Below are 9,921 nucleotides of genomic sequence, written 5' to 3' on the forward strand. Positions count from 1 at the left end.
CCACAATATTATGTTTATTTTTCTTTTTAAAGTTACCTCAAACTTAAAACTTGCTATGGGTACAAATTATTGAGGAAAAAAAAAAGACAATTCATAAAGTCCTTTTAAAATTCTAAAAATACCCTCTGAAGTGTGAAAGCCACTGATGTTACAAAGTTCAGTGATCTGTAATAACTATTATTGTTTCCATTGACCCATAGTAATAATTGACCTGGACTGGAAATAGCAGCACTCAATAATGCATTTCCAATTTTCTGAATGTTCCATTCCCTAAGACACACACAAAAGCATCAGTTTACGTTAGATTGTTTAGCTTGTAGTCTGGTTATGCTTTTGATGACAATAGAACTGTAATAAAAAAACTAGAAGGTAATGAATATTATATCAAATAATTAAATACAAATCAATAGACAACTGTATACAGCATAAAAAAGATAGATTTTTCTTTCAAAAAATAATACAAATATCAATATTCATCATGCTATGATATACAGAAACAACTGTGGTTTTGTTACGTGCAACACTGAAAGGTAAGAGAAGGATCATAGAATCCTAGAATCATTTTGGTTAGAAAATACCCTCAAGACCAAATTCAACTACTCACTACACTTCAAGTTTACTGCTAAACCTTGTCTCCATATACCTCATACATGACTCTTAAGTGCTTCCAAGGCTGGTGATTCCATCACTTAACTGGGCAGCCTGTTCCAATGCCAAACCACTCTTTCTACGAATAAATTCTTCCTGATATTAAATTTAAAGCTCTCCTGGTGTAATCTGAAGTTGTTGCTTCATGTCCTATTGCTTGTCACCTGAGAAAAGACCAAAACACTCCTTATTGAGCCTCCTTTCAAATATTTATAGAGTGATGAGGTATCCTTCTGCCTCCTCTTCCCCAGACAAAAAAGCCCCAGTTCCATCAGTTGCTCTTCATTTGTCTTGTTTTCTAGTCCCCTCATCAGCTTTGCTGCCTTTCTCTGAACATGCTTGAACAACTCAATATTCATCTTGCAGTGAGTGGCCCAAAACTGAACACAGTACTCGAGCTGTGGCCTCACCAGTGCTGAGTACAGAAGGCAATTGTTTCTCTGGTACTCCTGGCCACACTATTTCTGATATAGGTCAGGACATCTTTGGCTTTCTTGACCACCTGGGCAAACTGATGGTTCATGTTCAACCAGGTTCTTTTCTGCTGGTCAAATTTCAAGCCACTCTTCCCCAGATGTGTAATGTTACTCAGGGTTGTTATGATCCAAGTACAGCACATGCCATTTAGCCTTGTTGAATGTCATATGGTAGAACATGGCCCACCAATACATCCTATCCAGATCTCCCTGCTCCTACTCTCGAGCCAGATGTTTCTGTTTCAGGTCAAGCAAGAGGGAGGGAAACTAAAGCCTCTCAGAAACAAATAGTAATTTATAAGCTGCACATATGTATGGCAGACATATCACACATTTCTATTTTAAGATTTTTATACATCCACAAAATGGTTACACTATCAGGAAGACTTGTAGTTGAAAGAGAAACGAGCATTTCTTTCAGAGGTTAATCTTCCTAGCTTTATTCAGTAAAAGACTAGATATCAGCAGATGAAACATTCTTTCAAGAAAACTATTTTAATTTTGATGATTACATATAGAAAATTACCTTGCAGATTATGTAGAAAACACAGGAGGGACTTTTTTTTTTTTTTTTTTTAATTTAAGTACTTTGCTGTTGTCTTAGTAGCATGATATGTGCAATCCAAATAAGAATATATTAAGTTTCTTTTATTCTGTTTCTTCATGCTCTGCTCCAGGATCTTTTCAGTCAATTTATTTATAGTACTTATTCCATACACAGAAGTACTATTTCTTACATAGAGGCACTATTTAGGCAAATGACAATTTTTGAACAGATGTACCAGAAGGGCAATCTACCATGTATATTTTATTCCAGCTAACAGTACTATGCTCTTGTTGACAGATTGGACAAATGGAATCAAGTTTTGTATATCCCTAAAGAATAGGAAAATGCTAACAAACATTATGGTTGCGATGTTACAACTGCCACAGGAGAAGGTATATAACTACAAGAAAATATGAAATTTACATTAATTGTTATTTCCTTCACAATTCAACCAAAAAAAAAAAAAAAGTTATTTTCCATTATTTGTGTTTCTATTTTTTTAAACAAAAAGGAAAAAAAGTTTGTTTTGTTTTGTTTTGTTTTTATATGAAGAAATTCACTATTTCAAGTAAAACACCAGATTATTCTATTCTATGATGTAGGAAATGCCTTGTGACTTTTATTAAGCTGCTTACTGAGTTTTTGATATTTTAATTAAATGTAATTAGGTAATTAATGGAGACCTAGAAATGTGCAGCACTTAAAAAAGGGAACAATTCAAACATTAAAATGGACTTTTCAGTGCTGCTTCAAAAATATTTCATATTTGTCAAATGGAAGTGATATCATATTGTGGGTAAAAGTTTCAAATATAATCTCCTTTTAAATTATGTTATTGTGTTTACTTATCTGAGTTAAAAATACACTTACAGAAATGTTTGCTGGTAATAAAGCTACTAGATCGTAACAATACATATAATGATTATAGGCTTTCTGAAACTATGGTAGGAATAGATCAGCTTTCTTTTCCTATCAGATGCAATTATTGCCTAAAATATCTATGAAGTTGTGAAGTAACATCTGCAAATACTTCTTGATTGGTAATTCATTGTAAATGTGCTACTGGATTTCTCTATGTATTTAATTTCCAATTATATTGTTAATTATTATAATGATACATTCAGCATTCCATTCTTTTTAATCTACCTTAAAAAAGATAAAATTTAAACAACCATTACTAAGCTAGCCGTCATTTTTAGCCAGACATGTCCAGAGGGCAATTTATCTCACCTGCTTGAAAAACCTCTTTCTTTCAATTACATAAATCAATTTTGAAAGTGTATACATCTCTGAAGAAAAAAAAATAAAGGATATTAAAAAAAAAGAGAAATAAATCTAAATTAACCAGTTTACAGTTGGATGTTTGATTTTTAGATATTTCAGTGTTAGATCAAGCAAATCGTTCCCTTACTAATGAGCAACCCTTTCTGGCTGTTACATATGAAAACTGAACAAGAAGTAAGTATGATTTCAGTGTGACCAAAGACTTCCAAAAACTCAAGATAATCTGTGTTTGTTTGAACTCCAGAGTACTTTTAGTCTCTAAGTTTGCTCAGCTCTGCTAAGAGAACTCTGGGCTTCGGAAGGAAAAAATGCTACTAATTCTTATCTCAGTAGCAAGTTAAGTTGTCAAAGTTACAACAATATGAACAATAAAACCATTATCAGCCACAATATTTCTGAAACAGCCCGCCAACAGGTATTTTCATTATGTAAAAATTTGGTTATGTATTAAGTTGTTTGCTTTCACTATCTTTGTTTCATCAAGGACATGACATTGTATTGAATTCCCCTGTCTAAATAAAAGAAGTAATTTATCTCAAAATAAATAAATAAACAAAGCTCATGTTATTATTAACCCAAGTCGAGTAAAATGTTTTTTGTGATCTTTAAGAACTGTGGTCAGCAAGGAGTAAGTTAGTACTAGGGAATCTGAGGTATCTAATTCATCAAGAATTTTTACCTAAATATAGTCTAAGAATAGATAATGGATTCTGGACCCTATAAAAATTCAAAATATTTTATTGTTAAGGAAGTAATTGTTTATTCAGAGTGGCCAAAGACTTCTGCTTGAACTTCAACATACAGAACATATTTCAGAGCAAAGGAAGGTAATTCATCTGACAAGATGCTGACTGTTCCAGAGGAGGTAGGAGAAGGGAAATAATAATCTGTATTAATGTAATATATCACTACAAATTTACAACTCAGTAAATTATATAGGATTGCAATCTGTAGTTTGTGGGTATGTAGGAACTTTCTGACACATGGTAGCCAAAATGGAGCCCAAAATAGGCATTAGCTTCCACCTGATAGCTAGCTGGCACATCAAAGGACTTCTTCAATGTGGTATTAATCATAGAATCATAGAATCATAGAATCATAGAATGGCCTGGGTTGAAAAAGATCACAATGATCATCTAATTTCAATCCCCCTGCTATGTGCAGGGTTGCCAACCACTAGACCAGGCTGCCCAGAGCCACATTCAGCATGGCCTTGAATGCCTCCAGGAATGGGGCATCCACAACTTCTCTGGGCAACCTGTTCCAGTGTGTCATCATCCCCTGAGCGAAAAAATCCCTCATAATACCCAACCTAAATCTCCCCTGTCTCAGTTTAAGACCATTCCCCCTTGTTCTATCAATATCCATTCTCCAGTACTGTGAACAATATGGTCCTCACAGCTCTCATTTCTGGCATGAGAAGGTTATAACTTCAGCTTGAGAGCTATGTCTTAAAGAAAAGTCAATTAAACATGACTTCATTGTAATTTGCAAGCAGTATGTAGAAAGTGGGTTGGAAGAAGCAGGAATGCTGTCCATGAACTAACTTGATAAGGGCCATCAGAAAAGTCATATAAATAATAGTTTTTAGCTCTAAATATTGCACTGCATCTTAGTCTGTACTTTGGCTTGTACGAATCAAAAGCTGTATCGCTATTATTTTAAGCTTTACATAAAAAATAAGGTAAAAGTGAATGTTAATACACTGTGTAATACAGAGTAAAGAATACTGGTTAAAAAAAAAAAGAGAGAGATAATACAGAATATAATTTGAGTTAAATTGTTTCTTTCTTTAAAAATAATGTGGTCAGACTAGAAATATATTGAAGGCGATCTTTCTCCCTATTGGAATATACTGGTGTTTTTTCCAGAGGGGAAAAAAAAAACAAAACAAGACACATGCAAAACATCTGTGCATATATGCAAAGCATCGTAACCAAGAATTTGTATGTTTAAGAAACCACAAAGGAATCTGAGGAAAAAGATGGTCAGATATATCAAATGCAGATGGTCTTTTCTAGTGTTTAACAACTGATATGTGTGATACTTCAACACAGTAGTCCCCAACAGCTGTGATAACTAGAAAGAAAAATCTTATCTATGTTTTTCAGCTTTTCTGTCAAGCATTACTTTCTCTTACAGTGTATTTTTTTGTAAGTTTAGAAACCACTTTCATGTACTAGCTACTTTATTGTAAGGATATCACAACTGCAAGAAGGATTTTGTTCATGAAAGACTGCTGAGTTGAACCCTGCAAGTTCACCTTGCAAGAGTGTGTGAAGAACAAGCCCTTAAAAACAACTGGAGATTTGAGAGAAGCATACTCCAAAGTGATATTCACTTTCTAGCTCCGCTGCTGCTTAATCTAACCTGGACGCCAAGTTTTGGACCATCTTTCAGTGTTACAAGTGAAAGCAGTGCCAAGGCCCCTCTCCTGCTCTATGCTGAAAGCAGGATGATCGTTCTCAGTCTGATACACAGTGACATGGAATGATCACAGCTCTCAGTATAAATGTGAGCACCAGATGCTTGGCACTTCTGCAAGTAAGGCCACTATCTAATATTTATACAATCTTTCTCACAGTAATGCACTATTCTGCACAGGAAGTTTAGGATTTAAGCCATTTTCCTTACTGAGTACCAAAGACACAAAAAATATATTTCTCTAGGAGATGAAAGGACCTCCCTTATTTGCCCTGTATCTTCTTCAGTTTAAACTCTTCAGAGAAGTGACAGTGTGTCAATACGGTCTTGAACCTCTCTCAGCTTTACTGTCACTAGGAATCAATACTAACTCCAGTGATTTCACTCAGTTTGAGCAAGTTTCCCCAGTGAAAAGCACCTAGCTCAAATGGTCACACCGACTACAGCAGAACCATTGTTGTCAGCTCAATCAGCAGATCTCATGGATGGGGTCTTTCACACCACAACCTTGTTCAGTACAACCACAGGCTATAACAGATAAGAGATTTTATGTGAGGTTGAAGGGACTATACTCGTCTGCATCCTTGTCACTTGTAAAAGTTGGACAGAGTTGCCAGACATGAAATAAATAAATAAACAAACAGATAAATAAATAGCATTTCAGATTCCCTTTCAGAAGTGATTTCTTCTGATTGATTAATCTGGAAATATTTCCATCTGTCACTGGAACACTGTTCAAAAAAAAACAAGCCATTTCAGTTTCAATACCTGACACATCCAAATTAGCTAAGTCAAGTTAGTACTCTATTTTATCATAGCAATAATGTACTTCTTCTAGTGTGTTCATGAATAACCAGAGCACTTCCTGGATGGCTTGTCATGTGAACTCACTCTTCTGTTTTGTTGTTTACCTGAATCTGTTACATTTCAGGAATCTTACAGAAATGTTCCTTCTTGTTCCTTCTTTGTCACTAATTACAACCAGAATCTTGGATGCAATACCACTGTGGGCAAAGCAATGTAATTTTGAAATACATATATATTCAGTGATAATAAGATTTGACATGGTAAAATGCAATCTAAAAAGATACATTAAGCTAAATTTGATGAGACGGGATTGAGGTTAAAAACTGCTGACATTTTATCTTCAGAAAACATGCCTGTAAATAGAAATATAATGAAATATGTGTGTGTTTTCCCAGGACTCTGGGAATGGCTCACAGATCAAAAAAAGAAGCCAGGAATGAATGCACTCCATCACATCTTTCCCACCCCTCATCCCATATCCCATGTGCTATACACAGCTGCATTATTTCTCCTTAAATAGGAGAAAGGCCAGGTTGGATGGGGCCCTGGGCAGCCTGGTCTAGTACTAAATGTGAAGGTTGGTGGCCTTGCCTATAGCAGGGGGGGCTGGAATTTCATGATCCTTGAGGTCCCTTGCAATCCAAGCCATTCTATAACATGATTCTCTCATTTATTGGATACAATACTCTTTAAGGATCCTCTAAGTCTTACTAGATGTTGCTAGTGTCTAAAAATATAAAATATTATAGAGGTACCAGCTGCTCTGGTACACTTTAAATTCTGCTGTTACACACTTGTGCTTTAACAAAATAAAATGTATCAAGTACAATGAAAAACAGAACGCTGTAATAGTATTGGCATAACCTACGCTATCAGAAACCTCAGGGAAATGTGGCTGCGATGGTTAAGAAAAACGGTACAATAATAGGTCAGTAATTTTAAGGTGATAAGAAAAGGAAATAAACTGAGATATCAGTGGAAAATAAAAGTTTAAGATAGAATTTTACAGGGACTTCAGATTCATTCGCAAGAAAACTACTTATTCACTAAAACTAAGATTATAATCAGTCTACAGAATTCAAACTCCACATAAATCAGTGTCAAAATCTGACTGAAATCCAAATGAGTCAATATTTTTCCATTGAAATGAATGAAATTTGAGCAGATGTGAGTCAGCTAAAAGCATCTGTCATGTCCAGCTAAACTAACTGGAATGTGTTTTGAGTTTATGAGCACCTTTCAAACTGAATGATCTGCAGAACAGTTCACATGAATGAGAATTTAGTGAAGGACTTGGGTACTTTGATTGCTCTCTTAAATTATACATGTTTGCTGTGAACTGTATAGACTGTACTGCCTGTTCTACTTTTGCTAAAATTGAATGGTAAAGATATAAACAAGGTCAGTAAGGGCAGTACATACTGAGGAGTTTCAAAACCTGAAGATTAGTGAATAATAAATATAGCTAGCCCTTTTATTAGTGCTCTGACACTCTGCTCTTTAAATCATGTATGATTATTGTGTAAATGTCATTTTGGAAATAAACTGATATTAAAATGATAGTATGTTTCAAAGAGATCCACTGAATCAAACGGAGCCTAATTCTGCTGCCACTGACTTCTGGAAGAATAAGGCAAATCTTTAATTCAGACAATGAGTTCTGTGCAGCTTTTTGGACTGTGATTTTAACTGCAGTTTAGGAGAAAAAGAAAGATAAGAATCTGGAGGTGCTAGCTGAGAACTGGCTGAACATGAGCCAGCATTGGGCCCAGGTGGCCAAGAAGGCCAGTGACATCTTGGCTTGTGTGCCAGCAGGAGCAAGGATGTGATCATGGTCCTGTACTCAGCTCTGGTGAGATGACACCTCAAGTATTGTCTTCAGTTTTGGGCACCCTCTACAAGAAAGACATTGAGGCCCTGGAACGTGTCCAGAGGAGGGCAACAAAGCTGGTGAGAGATCTGGAACACAAGTCTTATGGGGAGTAACTGAGGAAAGTGGGATTTTTTAGTCTGGTGAACAGGAGGCTCAGGAGAGACCTTATTGTTCCCTATAACTACCTGAGAGAAAGTTGTGAAGAGGTGGTGGTTGGCTTCTTCTCCCAGGCAACAGTGCTAAGGACAAGCAGTAATTGCCTGAAGTTGCACCAGAGAAGGTTCAGGTTGGATATTAGGAAAGGCATTGGAACAGTTTTCCCAGGGAAGTGGTGGAGTCACTGGCCCTGGAGGTTTTCAAGAAAAGGGTAGATGTGGCACTTAGGCATATGGCTTAGTAGGCATCGTGATGATGGGTTGATGGTTAGTCTAGATGATATTAAAGGTCTTTTCCAGCTTTAATGATTCTGTGATTCTATGATTCTTTGAAAAAAATTGTTGTTTTTTTTTTTTAAAGAAAAGTTTTTGCTTTCCTGTCTGTCTTTAGTGTCCGAGCTGATGTCAAATGCTTGCATGCTTGTGCTTGCCATGAAGGGTGGAGAGATGCTGAAGGTTGTCCTCAGACCAGGTGATTTAGACAGTTCAGTTTCTTACGCAACCTTTACTTTCATGACAGGTAGCTCCACTTTATTTGATAAATGCAACTGCCTACCAGAATTGTAACTCTTGAATGCTCAGCAGCAGCCTGGATTCAGACCACTAAACATTTACTTTAAGGCTAAAGACAGAGACTTTGCAGAGAGCCAGTACCTAACACAGTACAGGTTAGCAATCCTTTTGATAGCCCAAGATGTTAAGGAAATGTGTAACTGGTCTGGCACTATTCATTGATTCTTAATAGCTAATAATTTAATGCCTAGTTTTATGGTAGTTTTACAGTCTAGCCAACAGAGACTGGATATGATAAAATGAGAACACATGATTTTCTGCCACAAGGTTCCACTGGGTTCCAAGACAGCTGGAAATTGCCCCTGCAGCCCTAATTTGTGCACCTTCCTCCAACCCACTTGTAGTAAAATCCTCAGAACACTTCCATTTTTTGCAGTCGTGAGATCTTGTCTACACTCAAGTTGAGCCAGCTTCTACTTCTTGCTCTTCCCGCTAGCATCCACAGCACATCAGAGAATCATAGACACATTAAGGTTGGAAAAAATCTCCAAGGTCATCTAGTCCATCAACCCATCAGCACTATGCACACTAAACCATGTCACTCAGTGACACATCTACATGTTTCTTGAACAACACCAGGGACTGTGGCTTTGCCATTTCCTTGGGCAGCTAACATTTGACTACTCTTTTGGAGAATAAATTTTTCCTTATGTCCAACTTGAACTTTTCCTGGTGCAGTCTGAAACAATTACCTCTCATCCTATTGCTGATACCTGGGAGAAGAGGCTACTCCCACATCGTCACAAGCTCTCTTCAATTAGTTGTAGAGAGCGATAAGGTCTGCCCTGATTCTCCTCTTCTCCCGACTGAAAAATCCCAGTTCCCTCAGCTGCTCCCCCTAAGATTTGTGTTCCAGACCTGTCACAGCTTCATTGCCCTTCTCTGGACAAACACCAAGGTGTCAGCGACTTTCTTGCAGCGATAGGTTCATAACTGAACACAGTCCTCATTCCACAGGAAGAAGGACAACCCGTTTGCTCATTTAGTTTTTAGATACATTTGCTTCCTCTTTCCAGACAGGAACACCTCCATCCCCTGCTGGTCCCACTGCCTCCTTCCACACACAGCCCACACCGCGCAGACACAAGCGCTCCACCGCGTCCAGCGCTCCCTGAGTACCCGCTGCCCGCCCGT

General features: G+C 37.0%; 1 protein-coding gene across 1 annotated transcript in view; it reads left to right on the forward strand.

Moving 5' to 3' along the window:
• The window catches only part of PCDH20 (protocadherin 20), a 97,535-nt gene that overhangs the window by 80,758 nt on the left and 6,856 nt on the right, over window positions 1-9,921 (forward strand). The gene's annotated exons all lie outside the window — the stretch shown is intronic.

The sequence above is a fragment of the Meleagris gallopavo genome, chromosome 1 (genome assembly GCF_000146605.3).
Source record: "Meleagris gallopavo isolate NT-WF06-2002-E0010 breed Aviagen turkey brand Nicholas breeding stock chromosome 1, Turkey_5.1, whole genome shotgun sequence".
Lineage (NCBI taxonomy): Eukaryota > Metazoa > Chordata > Aves > Galliformes > Phasianidae > Meleagris > Meleagris gallopavo.